Source organism: Narcine bancroftii, chromosome 11, assembly GCF_036971445.1.
Source record: "Narcine bancroftii isolate sNarBan1 chromosome 11, sNarBan1.hap1, whole genome shotgun sequence".
In the NCBI taxonomy this organism is placed as follows: domain Eukaryota; kingdom Metazoa; phylum Chordata; class Chondrichthyes; order Torpediniformes; family Narcinidae; genus Narcine; species Narcine bancroftii.
The window spans coordinates 99,034,596-99,049,330 of record NC_091479.1 but is presented as its reverse complement, the minus strand read 5'-3'; the positions used below and the strand labels follow the sequence as shown (position 1 = coordinate 99,049,330).

At 43.0% G+C, this 14,735-nt stretch overlaps 2 long non-coding RNA genes across 4 annotated transcripts in view; one reads left to right on the top strand and one right to left on the bottom strand.

The window, feature by feature from the left end:
• LOC138746195 (uncharacterized) overlaps positions 1-5,706 on the bottom strand; it is a 194,234-nt gene extending 188,528 nt beyond the window's left edge. For all 3 annotated transcript variants that reach the window (XR_011346794.1, XR_011346793.1, XR_011346792.1), the window contains exon 1: positions 5,108-5,706. This is a non-coding gene — a long non-coding RNA (uncharacterized lncRNA). The remainder of the gene's footprint in view (positions 1-5,107) is intronic.
• LOC138746196 (uncharacterized) overlaps positions 5,301-14,735 on the top strand; it is a 54,597-nt gene continuing 45,162 nt past the window's right edge. Inside the window, exon 1 of the long non-coding RNA XR_011346795.1 lies at positions 5,301-5,589. This is a non-coding gene — a long non-coding RNA (uncharacterized lncRNA). The remainder of the gene's footprint in view (positions 5,590-14,735) is intronic.

Genomic DNA, 14,735 nt, shown 5'->3' with positions numbered 1-14,735 from the left:
CTCACATAATCTTACCTCAACTTATTTTCCAATCAAGGCAAATCTTCTCTGCAGCCTCTCCATAGCTTCCACGTCTTTCCTATAATGAGCTGACCAGAACTGAACACAATACTCTGTGCAGTCTCACCAGAGATTTTTAGTTACATGACCTCTCTACTTTTGAGCTCAATCCCCCGATGAGTGAAGCCCAGCATCCCATAGGCCTTAACTATCCTATCAACCTGTGAGGTGACTTGAGATGCATGGATTTGAACCCCCAAGTATCTCCGTTCATCCACTCTTAAGTAACTAACCATTAACCCTGTACTCAGCCTTCTAGTTTGTCCTTTCAATATACATCACCTCACACTTTTCCAGATTGAATTCCATCTGCCATTTCTCCACTCAACTCTACATCCTGTCTATATCCTCTTGTAACATCTGACAACCAGCTCCATCCACAACTCCTCCAATCTTAGTGATCATTTGCTAATTTACTGACCCATTCTTCTACCTCTTCATCCAAATTATTAAAAGAAAAATCAGAGCAGGTGTCCCAGAACAGATCCTTGCAGTACCCACTAGTCACTGACCTCCAGGAAGAATATTTTCCTTTCACTACCACTCTCTGCTTTCTACCTGTAACTCAATTTTTTTTTAAATCCACAAAGTTCTGTGGATCCCATGCCTCATGACTTTCTGTTCAAGTCTCTCATGGGGGACCTTGTCAAATGCCTTGGAAAAATCCATATACACCACATCTACCACCCTAACTGCATCGATTTTTAGGATACACCTTTCCTAACCACTCCAATTTTCTCAAAATAGATGAAAGTAATTTTTCAAATCCAAGGAATTATAACCAAATTCTGGAATATTTTAAGTTATTCTAATGTTAGACAAACCATTAAAAAAATTAATCAGTCTTTAATATTTTAACTCCAGGCCAGGCACAACCAGGACTGGGCCAGCTAAGGGTTCACCACAAATGTTTACTTATAATTAAACTAGCCTAGATTCAATTGAAAAATTAAATGGAAATATAAAACCTTAACCAGCAAACACACTGCTGTTTGAGTATTATGAGGTGATGTAGCTGTCAGGTTAATTACATAAATGTAATAAAATTCAATTTGCCAAACTGTTCTCTTAAACTGTTTGGCAGCACCAAGTCAGACATCCCACTTAGTGAACACACATGTACATACTAATGTGCAAGTAAATTAGTTGTTACCTCCTGAAAATCAAGATAGGATACATCATTGGACTCCTGCATTTTAAAATTAAAACCCATACTGATAACCCACTGTTAATGCAATCAATGGTTAAATCATTGTGGCACCCGGATCCACGTTTAATTTTGGAAGACACAAAACTCTGGTCACACAGCATCCAGAGGAGGCAAAGGGTAACCAACATTTCAGGCCAGAGCCCTTTCTCAGGTACAATAAAATGCAGGTGCCCAAATAAAATGGTGGTGGTGGGGGAGAGGAGCACAACCCAACAGGTAATATAGGTGGATGCAGGAGGAAAAAAACCTGAAAAATGGAGGTGAGGACTGAATTTAATTCTGATAGAAAGGATGGGGAGACATGGTGTTTGGAGGGGGGGTGTTAATGGAAATTGTGTGTTTGTTAATGCTGTCTTGTTGGAGACTGCCAAGGATTACAAGGTTTAGTTCCTCCAATTTGTGGGTCACCTCAATTGTTTGGTTGACAAGGCCAGGACAGGTAATGACATGTGGACTTAAAATGGTTGGCCAAAGGGAGGTCCTTTGTGTTGTTTCCTCCCCCCCCACCCCCAAATCTTTTTATCCAGACACCTGCCTGTTTTCTTCCTTAGGTAAAGGGCCCAGGCCCTAAACATTGGCTATCCATTATGCCCTAAAGTCATTGCATAACCCTTTGAATTTCTCAGTACCTTTGTGCATTGCACTTATTGGAAATCCCAGTATCTGCAGTCTTTCTGTTGAATTACTTTGAAGGACTGTTTTTTCCCCAAATCCTTACAATTCATCCAAATTACAACTGAATCATTTAAAAATGACATTTTAATATGTTAGAAAATAGTTTATGACGTCTAGTCATTTTGTAATCATATTTTCACCACTTCAATTAGATCAAAACTTTATTTTAATTTGCTAGTACATTTTCCTTCTCATCCTGGCTGTATCCACGACCATTTAAAACGATTCCCAACTATCAAGTTCATTGTGGCCAAGTTAATCAGCTTCATTTTCAAATGTGTTGATGTTCACATACACTTTTCCACTCTGCCTGATTTGAGGTCTTCAATCATCCTGTTCCAGAGCTCAAGACAGTGGTTCACCGCAACAATAAATATTAGGATGAGCCAAAAAAAAAAACCCACACACATCTCAAAGGTCTGAAAGCAGGTCACAGCCACCTTCAATTTCTTAAGTAGGTAAACTAACCTCTTGGGATCCTTGCCTCTTGTGCCAGGGAAAAACTGTGAAGCAGATGTACAAAATCTGTAGATTAAATACCCCCACACTTCAAGAGAAAGGAAACAAGAACCTTGCTTGATAATTAAACTTTTAATAAATGGTAATACAGTCTGTTAAATTATACATATGACATCAATTCGATAAGTAAACAGCAAACCAAGTTAGATCTGATGGTGCTTTTGTAGCCAGAACAAAGTCACACAAGAGCAAACTTATAACACCCTATAAATAACTGTCATAATTTGTTTCCTTGTCACATTGGTGTTTGGAATTAGTTTGTTACTCCATTGCAAGAAACAAAGATTGTTTCTCTCCCAAGAACTCTTAATAAACCTAAACATGGGAAAAGAGTACAAGTTTGCTTCTTTCTCTGACTGTAAGAGGCGCTTCAGGCAATCTCTGCCAACGGCGAATTCATCTGCAAATTTCATGTAATATTGCACTGTTTTTATACCAGAAAGTTCAGTCTTTTGTTCACTTGTAACTATCCTTTACACAATGGGTTTTGAAATAAACCAATGCACACACTACACACAGATTCTATAAATGGGTCTTTAAAAAAAATTAAAAGGGCATATTTCTAGCATATTCTCGACCAAGAGCCCTGCTTTTTAGCTTTCATACTCCAATTAAACACATCAAATAACCCAAGTTGTCTCTGGACTGGAATTTGACAAGGTTTTTGACTTGGATTTTTTTTTGGCACTATTTTGTAAGGTGGTTTATACAAACATTTGCATGCAAAACTATGAATTTTGTGACATGTTCCTGCAATGAATTCTGATTCTGAAGGGAAGGCCTATGCATTGGTACACTGTTAAAAATGAAGAGTAAATAACGTGCATTTTAAAGCAATCCGCAATATATTTACAATGCGACCAAAATTAGTGATTGTAGACCAGAGATGTTGCAATGATGTCTCTGAGAAGGGCCATCCACCAGCACTAGCAAGGCAGTAGCTTGCGCAGTTATCTCCAGACCGGGCAGTGTCACAGACCCTTCCAACAACACAAACTACTACCTCAGCCAGTGGACTGGTGAGCGATCTCGACAAATTAAAACCAACCCAAAGCAAGTCCAGGAGTCAGTCACCGCAACCCATTCCAAAAATCCACTCCCCCCCACCCCCAGTTTCCAGCCACCTGCGAAAGCCACAAGGTTGGTTACAAGGAGAATAATCAAAATACACCCCCCCACAGATTAACAAGGCATCACTTACACACCCAGCAGACAAGCCAGAGGGACCGGGGCTTGAATCTAGGCCTCGCATTGTGCTCTATGTATATAAAACCCGGAGATTTTTTTCCTGCGGACCAGGCAGAATCACCACTTATTTGTCGTGCAAGAAAAAAACCGGTCCACAGTGTAAACAAGTAAAACTGCTGTGCAACGGAGACAAAAGGAAACTGCAAAAGTGAGAGTCCCTGAGTGAGTTTGTCATTGGGGGGGGGTCTGATGGTGGAGGGGGGAGTCTGATGGTGGAGGGGGGAGTCTGATGGTGGAGGGGGGAGTCTGATGGTGGAGGGGGGAGTCTGATGGTGGAGGGGGGAGTCTGATGGTGGAGGGGGGGAGTCTGATGGTGGAGGGGGGAGTCTGATGGTGGAGGGGGGAGTCTGATGGTGGAGGGGGGAGTCTGATGGTGGAGGGGGGAGTCTGATGGTGGAGGGGGGAGTCTGATGGTGGAGGGGGGAGTCTGATGGTGGAGGGGGGAGTCTGATGGTGGAGGGGGTCTGATGGTGGAGGAGGGGTCTGATGGTGGCAGGGTGGTCTGATGGTGGTGGGGGGGGGGTCTGATGCTGGCGGGGTGGTCTGATGGTGGAGAGGGTCTGATGGTGGAGGGGGGTGGTCTGATGGTGGCGGGGGGGGTCTGATGGTGGAGGGGGGGTCTGATGGAGGAGGGGGGGTCTGATGGAGGAGGGGGGGTCTGATGGTGGAGGGGGGTCTGATGGTGGAGGGGGGAGTCTGATGGTGGAGGGGGGAGTCTGATGGTGGAGGGGGGAGTCTGATGGTGGAGGGGGGAGTCTGATGGTGGAGGGGGGAGTCTGATGGTGGAGGGGGGAGTCTGATGGTGGAGGGGGGAGTCTGATGGTGGAGGGGGGAGTCTGATGGTGGAGGGGGGTCTGATGGTGGAGGAGGGGTCTGATGGTGGCAGGGTGGTCTGATGGTGGTGGGGGGGGTCTGATGCTGGCGGGGTGGTCTGATGCTGGAGGGGGTCTGATGGTGGAGGGGGGTGGTCTGATGGTGGCGGGGTGGGGTCTGATGGTGGAGGGGGGGTCTGATGGAGGAGGGGGGGTCTGATGGTGGAGGGGGGTCTGATGGTGGAGGGGGGTTCTGATGGTGGTGGAGGGGGGGAGCACTGCTCCTGAAACGGGGGTGGGGGGGGGGGCCACACCTCCTTCCTGAAGGCAGCCGCGAGAACCGGTCGGTGTGAATCCTCGATGGTGATGCTGAGGGGGGAGGGGCACGCACCCCCCCCCCCACCCCACAACCCTCTGCAAAGCCCACCCTCTTGTCAACTCGGCCAGAAAAAAACCCCAAGCGCTCCCGAGACGGGGAAGGTAATGGCGGTCGATGCGCTGACGGAGAGGGAGGGAGGGGGAAAAAATATGAACAAAATAGGTTATGGAGGCGCGATTTGAAAGCGAAGGCACGCGGTCCTACCTCACGGAATTAATGCTGGATCCATGGGAGGGGCATTAATTTTCGACACGGTTGGGACGCACGACGAGGCAGTCATGGCCGCCGGGCGCTGAAGGACGCCGCGGGGCGCGCGCCGGCCCCACACGTGATCTCCCCCACCGCCAGGCGCTGAAACTCCGCGGGGCGCGCGCCGGCCCCACACGTGATCTCCCCCACCGCCAGGCGCTGAAACTCCGCGGGGCGCGCCTCCGCGCGGGCCACACGTGCTCCCCCCCCTCGCGGGGGGCGGGGGAATCACTCGAAGGGGGAAGACAGGCGCTGCGCCGTCGAGCCCGCAGAGCAGCTTTTTTTTTAAAAAAAAGTCCATCGTGCCGATGGAGGAAAGGCAGCCGGACACAGGGGAAGGATTCCCGTCCACTCGGCCCGAACCGCCGAACTCACCCCTTCATTAAAAACCAGCGGCTTCCCGTGAGTCCCTTACTTCGCCGGCGAGGCGGGAGAAGGTAAAGGATTGCGCGCGGACCCTTTTTTTTCAGCACCCCCTTCCACCTCTCTCTCTCTCTCACTCCGTGCCTGGCGATCTCCTTGCCCCTCCCCAACTTCCTCAGGCCTCTCCCCGGTCGCCGCCGCCCACCGCTCGCCAGCCAATCGGATTGCGGGCCCGCGACACGCCTCTCCCCGGTCACCGCCGCTCGCCAGCCAATCGGACTGCGGGCCCGCCGACGCGCCTCTCCCGCTGCCCGTGACGTCACGGATTCGCCCCGCGGTGGCCGCGCCGTCGTGTCACGTGGCCCTCCCCAGAAGCGCGCCATTTGTGCAGCAGTCAATGAGGCTTTGTGGTCTTGTTTAAAAAGAAAGCGAAGTGAATTCCACTTGAGAATGATTTTTGGAAAAGATGACAGGCATTGCTTCCAAATTTCTTCTTCACTGTAATAAATAATAATGCACAATATAAGGATTTGACCTTTATAACTGGAAACAAAATTTTGCTCGTTCTGTAATTCTATGATAGTTGTTCCAACCTAACCAGTCATCCACACGAATTTTAAAGCAAGAGTCATTAATAAGCAGGTGGAGGGTGATTTTCCTTTCAGAAATCCAGAGAACTGAATGAACAATCCAGAGTTATGACTTCATATCCCTCCACGGCAGCTGTGGAATTTGAAACCACTGGACAGTTGTAAAATCTCATCCAATTTGCTGATATTATTCTTAAAACTGGAATGACATTTAATCAGATGCAGGTGCTGTGACTGAAGTAAAAACAATGCTGGTCAAACAGTGTACTTTATACATCATAAATAAAGATACACAACCAACGTTTCATGACTGAGCCCTTCATCAAGGTATGAACAAAATGTAGGCAGGTGCCCGAGTACAAGCGATACTTGATGGACCCGTTGGGGTGGTTCCCTGAGCAGAATGTCCAGGTCCTCTGGCAGAAAGCCTCATCACCAGCACCAGGTCTTGGTCTAGCTGGTGGTGAGAGGAGCCCACCCAGTCTGATCCTTTTTGTGCAAATGGAACATCACCCACAGTTCATGGTGTCCTCGAGATGACTGCAGTGGATGAAGACAGTTGCTCACCTCTTTGCTGAATGCAAATTTGCAAAGAGTGTGTGGAGAAGGGTGCAGGGGTCCTTGTCACGGTTCATCCCCAGCAACAGCTTGACAGAGCACTCTGATCTACAGACTGTTCCCAGAGACACTCAAACATCCAGAACTGCTGGAAGACCATGATCTTGGAGAAAGGCGAACTTTCGTCTGTTGGTCTTTCAGCACATGAAGGTGTCAGTCTGGGAATGTTGCCGACTGGCATAATCTAGGATGGAGGAGAACATGCTGAGGGTACGTGCTGAAGGATGCAGCCAATGTGAGGGTGCTATGGGGAAGGACCACAGTTATAGTCTTCCCATTACCAGACATTGAGGGGCTGAGACTAGGGGAAGTCCGTCAAAGAACAGGTGGGGGTGGAGTGAATCAACAAAGTGCAACAGGATTGGAAATGGTGTATTTAGAGAATGATGGGAATGTGTAGATAAAAAAGTACCTCAATCATAGGCAACAATAATGTTTAACCACACAGCCTGCTGTTACCCTCATTTGACCATACAATCAAGCCAGGGGTATCAACCACGGTAGGTCCAGAACCTTACAGATACACGACAGGTACAGAAGGGCATGCTATGCTCAGTTTGGGAACATGTAAAGTTGAAGTACCAAACTAACTATTTTTAAATGATCTTTTTTGTAGTGCCTAAATTAAAATATATCTTTTGCCAAATTAAATCCAGTGGAATTTCTTCAACTTATTCAGCACTCCTTTGGGGTCACTTCATTCTTGTTTTGTGGTCTCTGGTGGCTAATGAGTCCAATGTGAAACAACATTCTCTTTTAAAAATGGGGCTGGAGGTGGATTGTAAATTAGTGTGCTTACATTGGGCTTTTGTGTAATCTGGATTCATAGTCAGTTCTCCAACATAGAAAGAGGCCTTTTGGCCCACCACATGAATGCTGACCTTTTGCCATGTGCCCTAATCCTGTTTTGCTTGCACTAAGCCTGTCTCCTTCTATGCCTTAAGTGCATGTCTAAATGTCTCTTAAACATAGTGATTGACTCCACAACATCCTCAGTGGTTTGCAGATCTCAGCCACTCTTTGTTTAAAAATCTTTCCCCACAGATTGCTTTAAAACTTTCTCTTTCTCCAGTCCTACACTCTCTTGTTTTTGATATCCTTACCATAAAAATAAATTCTAACTATCCTATCAATGTGTCATAATCTTACTTATAACAACTGTTTCTTTGGATTGTAATGGTTCAAGACAAATAAGATTGAACTCATGAATTAATATTATCAGGTGATCCTTCAGCTTCCTTTGCTCCAGGGAAAACTAGCCTAGCCTTTCTGGCCTCTCCCCATGATCAGTCTCTGGCGATTTATTTGCCTTTAATTCTGTTAATTTTCTTAACGTTATTTGCCTACTAATCTTGATTTGGCAGCATCTTCATTTCCTAACATTTCTACTATGTTATTTGTGTTCTTAATCGTGAATGTACTGTTGACCCAAAATATTGGTTTGAAACATGAAAGTTTGCAGACACTCTGATAATAAGTGTTCTAGCTTGAGACATTGATTATATATCTTTACCTTCTTTGATTGCCTTGTGAGCTGCTGACTTCCTCCAGCATTTTTGTGTTGTTATTTTGTTGGTCTACTATTTATTTCATTCATTTAAAAAATTACTGATTTTTGTCCATGTGGGACATACATTTGTCTCTTCACATTATCAAAAGAATTTTCAGTCATTATTTTCCTTGGAAAATTGCTGTCATACTCTATTTTTCCCCTCTTAATTAATCCTTTAGTTTTCCCTTGTGTTCCCTTTAATCAGGTACATTGCTTTTTGGGGGACAATTTATGTCTTCTCCTTGAATCTAATACTATCCCTAGATTATTGTTATTCATGGTTGAGCCATCATTCATGAATGAGACAAATAAAACAGGAAGGAACAGTGGTTAAAGTTCATCTATGCAGTCCTTAAATGTTTGCTATTGCTGATCCACCATCAACATTCATCTCAGGGAATTATTGACTTAGAAGACATTCGACATTTTTCTGTATCAGTGTGGATTTTCCAGTACCTTATTTTGTTGTTGCACATCAGCACATCACTGCAAACATCTATGTCAGATGTCAGAATAATTTCCTGTAAGTGTACTAATATTTACAAAGATTTTTCATGCAGAGGATTAAATACAGAGATAAAGCACTATTGCAGCGTGAATTAAAATCACTAAAAGGAGACATAAATAGATTAATAGCTTTATGGTGAAGAATAAAACAAATTAATCAAATCTGTTTTGATATGATGAATTATGAAAGGGTGCAATTGTACAATGTCAGTGGCTGCGTATAATCTAATTTATGAAAAACGGCTTTGTATGATTGCAATTTTACTAGTTGGTAGAAACTTTGAAAAACTTTTCCTCAGTGGATCTGTATACACAGAGCCATCCCCTCCCCTGAACAATTCTCACTTTTACTCTCCTTTTATCTGCTTTTTACTCATACTTTGAAGATGGTCTCAGGCTGAAACATTGGTAATATATTTTTACCACCTATGGATGCTGCAAGACCTGGTGAGTTCCAGCATTTTTGTTCTCAAAACCTTTTCTCAGGAGATTTTAGATGAATCCATGACTGATTTTGTATTCCACATTATGTTCCGTTGGAATGTTAAAAGACAAGGCTTTTCTACTTCTGCATCATCAAGGGTGTAATTATCAAACTACAGAATCATGTAGCAAGCATAACACATGAGATTTGTGATAACTTATACTGTTTTAAATAAATTAATATTTCTAATTTTGTAATTCCTCAAAGAGCATGTACTACAAGTCAGGAAATTATCCTAAAATACCATTCTTAATCAGTATAATTTGTAATATTCATTAAAATTATAATATGAGAAAAAGACCAGGTAAAAACTCAAGACATGCTTAATTCTGTATTTTAATTTTACTATTAATCTATTCATGCTTCAGATGGCAAAGTAGGTATATCTAACCTATTGAAAATTAAGTAACTACAGTAATTATGCACAAATGGATAAATGTTAGATCTCTGAAAGAAAAGCACCTCGAGGAAGATGCTTAGTGTATAGAGTGCAATTACAAATTTTCTTGTAGTCACTCTATTTCAAGTGATTTGATGTGATTTAAAAAAAGATATGCTTATTTTGCATAATTATAGATAAATCAGGTTCGACAATGTAAAATGTAATGCTGCCCAATAAGATTATGGGTGTGTCAGAGACCCATTTGGAATGAATACCAGGGATAAAAAAACTTTTTTTAAGATTCCTGATTGCTTTACCTGATGCCAAGTTTAGTGTCAAGCTGACTTTCCGCTCGAAAGATGTCGACTATTTGAGTATTTGTTGGGGTGGTACATGGGTTCTTCAATCAATGTTCTCTCCTGACCAATGGACCTTCACAAAGAAATTTCATGGTCATATCGGATGTAGAATTCTGTGGAAATGTGTAAAAAAGCAGTCTTCCCAAAATTGTGATGTTGTTTCCTCTCCTGCAAGCCAGATCAGATTTCACTTCAGGGATTACAGTTGTCATTTTAACTATTTCAGAAAATATTGACAAGGCTCAAGCAAAGGGACATTGGGATTAAGCATAAAGTACTGATGAGACCCAGTGAACAGCAGAAAATAGCTTCCTTCCGTGCAAAATCATGATTTTGTGAGCCCAGGATAATGCAAGATTTAAGGAAATGCAAAATTGCTCAAAGTAAACATAAAATAACAAAGCACAAAACCCACCATAGTATGTATCTCAGTAAAGCAGACAGGTTGTGAAAAAATCTTTTTATGTAATAGAGCAGATTGCAATATGGCTACTCTGCAGGAAAGCAGGAGCACATGGATTATGCAGAAAAGGCATCTTAAAGGGATTTCCAGTTAGCTTGGCTCCTCAATTTGTGGTATGTAATGATTTAGAAGCATGAATACTTCAGCTTTTAAAAAAAATTATGGACATTTGCCGGAATTTTCATTTTACAAACATTTGGTGTATGACTGGAACATTACTACTATTTGCATGATCGGGCGGTCGGTGACTAAACCGGCTCTCCCACCAGGCTTGCCTAGAGCGGAGGGTGGCTATACACCTTGCAGGATGAAAAACGACCTGTTAAAGGGTGGACAAACTCTCATAGGGTTAATGACCATCTAGCAAACACATGCCATTGAAGCGCAGAAAGGGCGCCCCTTGCACTGAAGCTTAGTCTGACCATTCACTGCAACAGTTTTCCCAACCGCCTTGGACCTCACCATGTCGCTGGATCTGGGAGGGGATGTCGAGAGGGTGGGTCTGGACCTGTGCGACCCCGACTCTCCTGAATCCATTCACACATACGCTCCTTTCTGAGGAGAAGGGTATCCTCATATCAAACCCCACAGAATGTCTGAAAGGAACGATTATCATCATATAGGTTGGATAGTTACTATTTTGATCACTGGCAGACACAGTTTGGTTGATCTCTGCAAAAAAAATGTGATAGCAGATCCATGCACTAACAGGTTTGAAGTGAATAAATAAAAGTCCAAAAGGAACAATCTCAGTTCCCATCTTTTGTACATTCTAACATATTGTTGTTGAGGAAAATTGTTGCTGAATTCACTTAAGACCAAAGAAACTCTTTTGAAAGAAATGAGAATAGCTTAGTCTTAAAAACTGTCTGCTATAAAAAATTATCTTTTTGTAGAAGGTAAGAAAAAGAGCCAGAGCAATAGATCAATTGCAACATTTGACTCACAAAACCCAAACACGGGAGGAATATCTTGAGAATAGGAGAAACAATAGTTGACAGAGAAATGGGCTGGTAGCGTAGATGGGAATAAACAGGAGTCCATTCCAGTTATGGTGGGTGCTCCTCTATATTCTTCTTTGGCTTGGCTTCGCGGACGAAGATTTATGGAGGGGGTAAAAAGTCCACGTCAGCTGCAGGCTCGTTTGTGGCTGACAAGTCCGATGCGGGACAGGCAGACACGATTGCAGCGGTTGCAGGGGAAAATTGGTTGGTTGGGGTTGGGTGTTGGGATTTTCCTCCTTTGCCTTTTGTCAGTGAGGTGGGCTCTGCGGTCTTCTTCAAAGGAGGTTGCTGCCCGCCAAACTGTGAGGCGCCAAGATGCACGGTTTGAGGCGTTATCAGCCCACTGGCGGTGGTCAATGTGGCAGGCACCAAGAGATTTCTTTAGGCAGTCCTTGTACCTTTTCTTTGGTGCACCTCTGTCACGGTGGCCAGTGGAGAGCTCGCCATATAACACGATCTTGGGAAGGCGATGGTCCTCCATTCTGGAGACGTGACCCATCCAGCGCAGCTGGATCTTCAGCAGCGTGGACTCGATGCTGTCGACCTCTGCCATCTCGAGTACTTCGATGTTAGGGATGTAAGCGCTCCAATGGATGTTGAGGATGGAGCGGAGACAACGCTGGTGGAAGCGTTCTAGGAGCCGTAGGTGGTGCCGGTAGAGGACCCATGATTCGGAGCCGAACAGGAGTGTGGGTATGACAACGGCTCTGTATACGCTTATCTTTGTGAGGTTTTTCAGTTGGTTGTTTTTCCAGACTCTTTTGTGTAGTCTTCCAAAGGCGCTATTTGCCTTGGCGAGTCTGTTCGGCTCCTCTATATAGTTCAGCAGGAAACCCACTGAGCTCGGAAACTTGGTAATTACACATTCAAAATTTATTGAAAGATAACTAACCCAAGCCAAATGAGATCACAAGAGTTTAAGATTGATTTATTCTTAGGATAACCTCACAAAACAGTGGCCAAACTGTTAAAGAAGTGAGGTAGTTATGGCAACACATAGATGCAAAATCATTTTATTTTGCAGGTTTTTTTTTTAAACTTTATTTAAAATTTTATGACATGAATAAAATAAAATAAAAATTACATTTAATTCATTTTGCAGAAGTGGTGATAACTGGATTCAGAGATGGTTGTTATTAGGGGTGAACCTGACCCTTGAGAATGTAGTAAAAATTGCGCAAGCAGTGAAATTGGCAAGTAAAAACAGGTAGCGCATATAAATGAGACAGCTATTCCATTAACTGTGTGTGCTGGAGTTAGACTTTTCTGTAGCAAGCCAAACATTTTTAAAAGTAAAGACTGTTACTGCTGTGGAAGGAAACATATGCCAACCAAATGCTAGTTGAAGCATGAAATCTACTACCTATGTGATTTAAAGAGCCACAAACAAAATTCAAGGAGCATAGTCCACCATTCTCACAGCATAAAGCAAGTGAAGAGAATAACAGAAGTACACAGTATTTTTAAAAAAAGCTTATTTAACATTCTGATTGTGAAATTGAATTAGATGTGACATATGAGCATGAAGATGAGTGGCATGATCCTGAATTCAGCTGAATATGTAGCAGCATGGCCAAAGCAATACTACACAAAAAGACTAAAGCTGAAAACCTACAGATGAAAGCTTTGAAATTGTTGGAATTGCTCTTGAGATACCAAAGACGTGTTGAAACAAACCAACAAGTGGATGTTGCTGACTTTGGAGCAAACCTGATGGAAAAAAAGCTTCCTAAGAGATTCCCCTGGTTTGGAGAAAAATTACAAGATGCTAGGATGACACGAGGAGGATTTAATCGATGAACTGGGTATTTTGAAAGGGATCCCAAGGCAAAAATCATATGGACTGTGAAGCTCCACCATTGTTCTTCAAGCCAATTTTAGCACCTGATGCCATGAAACAAAGAGATGGCAGAGATATACAGGCTTCTCAGAAATAAAACAATTGAATGTGTTTATTGCTCTGAATGGGCAACAGCTACTTTGCCAGTGTTGATATTATTAGATGGCCGCTGATGGAGTCAAGTATCCCATTAGGACTTACTGGTATTTGAAGTTTTGTCAGGAGGGCAACAGTTCATCAAGAGGGATATCATTCATGTATACCAACAATAGTGTTAAAGAAGCAGTCTAAGAAGTTTTTCAATGTTGACATTGATGACAACAATGGACCCAGCACTGATCCCTGAGGCACACCACTAGTAACACACCTCTAGTCAAGCAGGCAATCAATTACCACCACCGCTGGCTTCTCCCACAAAGTCAGCATCTAATCCAATTTACTACCTGAATACCTATCGACTGAACCTTCTAGTCCAACCTCCCATGCAGGACATTGTCAAAGGTCCATGTACTTCCATAGTACAGTCCACGTAGGCAACAACTACTGCCTTCCCTTTATTAACTTTCCTGGTAACATCCTCGAAAAACTCATTAAGATTGGTTAGATGTTGCCCCAACTATCCAAATAGTTATATATTCATTTACTTATAATTCCTTCCAATAACTTACTCATGACTGATACCAAGATTACTGACCTACAATTTTCCAGAGTATTCTTGGTGCCTTTCTTAAATAAATAATGGAATGTTAGCTATCTTCCAAACCTCTGGCACCTCAACCATGTCTGAGGATGTTATAAATACCTCTGCTAGAGTCTCTATATTTATACAGTGGGCCCTCTCAAGGTCTTGTCAGGCCTGGGGATTTATCCACCTCACTTATCTGAAGAGAGCAAGAACCTCTTTCTCTCTAATCTGTAAAGGGTCCATGAGATCACTGCTGTTTTGTCTCACTTCTATAGACTATGTTCTTCTCCAGAATAAATACAGATGCAAAAGATAATTTTTAAGATCTTCCCCATCCCTTTTGGCTTCATGCGTAAAAGTACTTGAATGGGTTCTTGAAGAATCATTATCTGCAGGGCTATTGATTGAGGAGAGTGAGAACAAGCACAGTTTGCATTGAGGCATGTTCCATAATTTTATACTTCTATAGAAAGGTAAAACTTGGGTCAGATAGAAGTAATGCATTCAACAGTTCAGATTAGAAAAGTTGTCTGGTGCAACTAGAATATCTAATCAAAGCAGTGATAGAAATAGTGACAGCTTTGGCCAACTTTATCTCATTGTTCTTAAATATGTGGGTGATGCTTGAGGATTGAGTATTTTTTTAAAAAAGTTGCCCAGAACACCTGTAGATCAGTCATTCAAATGGCATGGCAAAGAAATATTTAAAGACAATAATCTGATAAAATTAATTTGA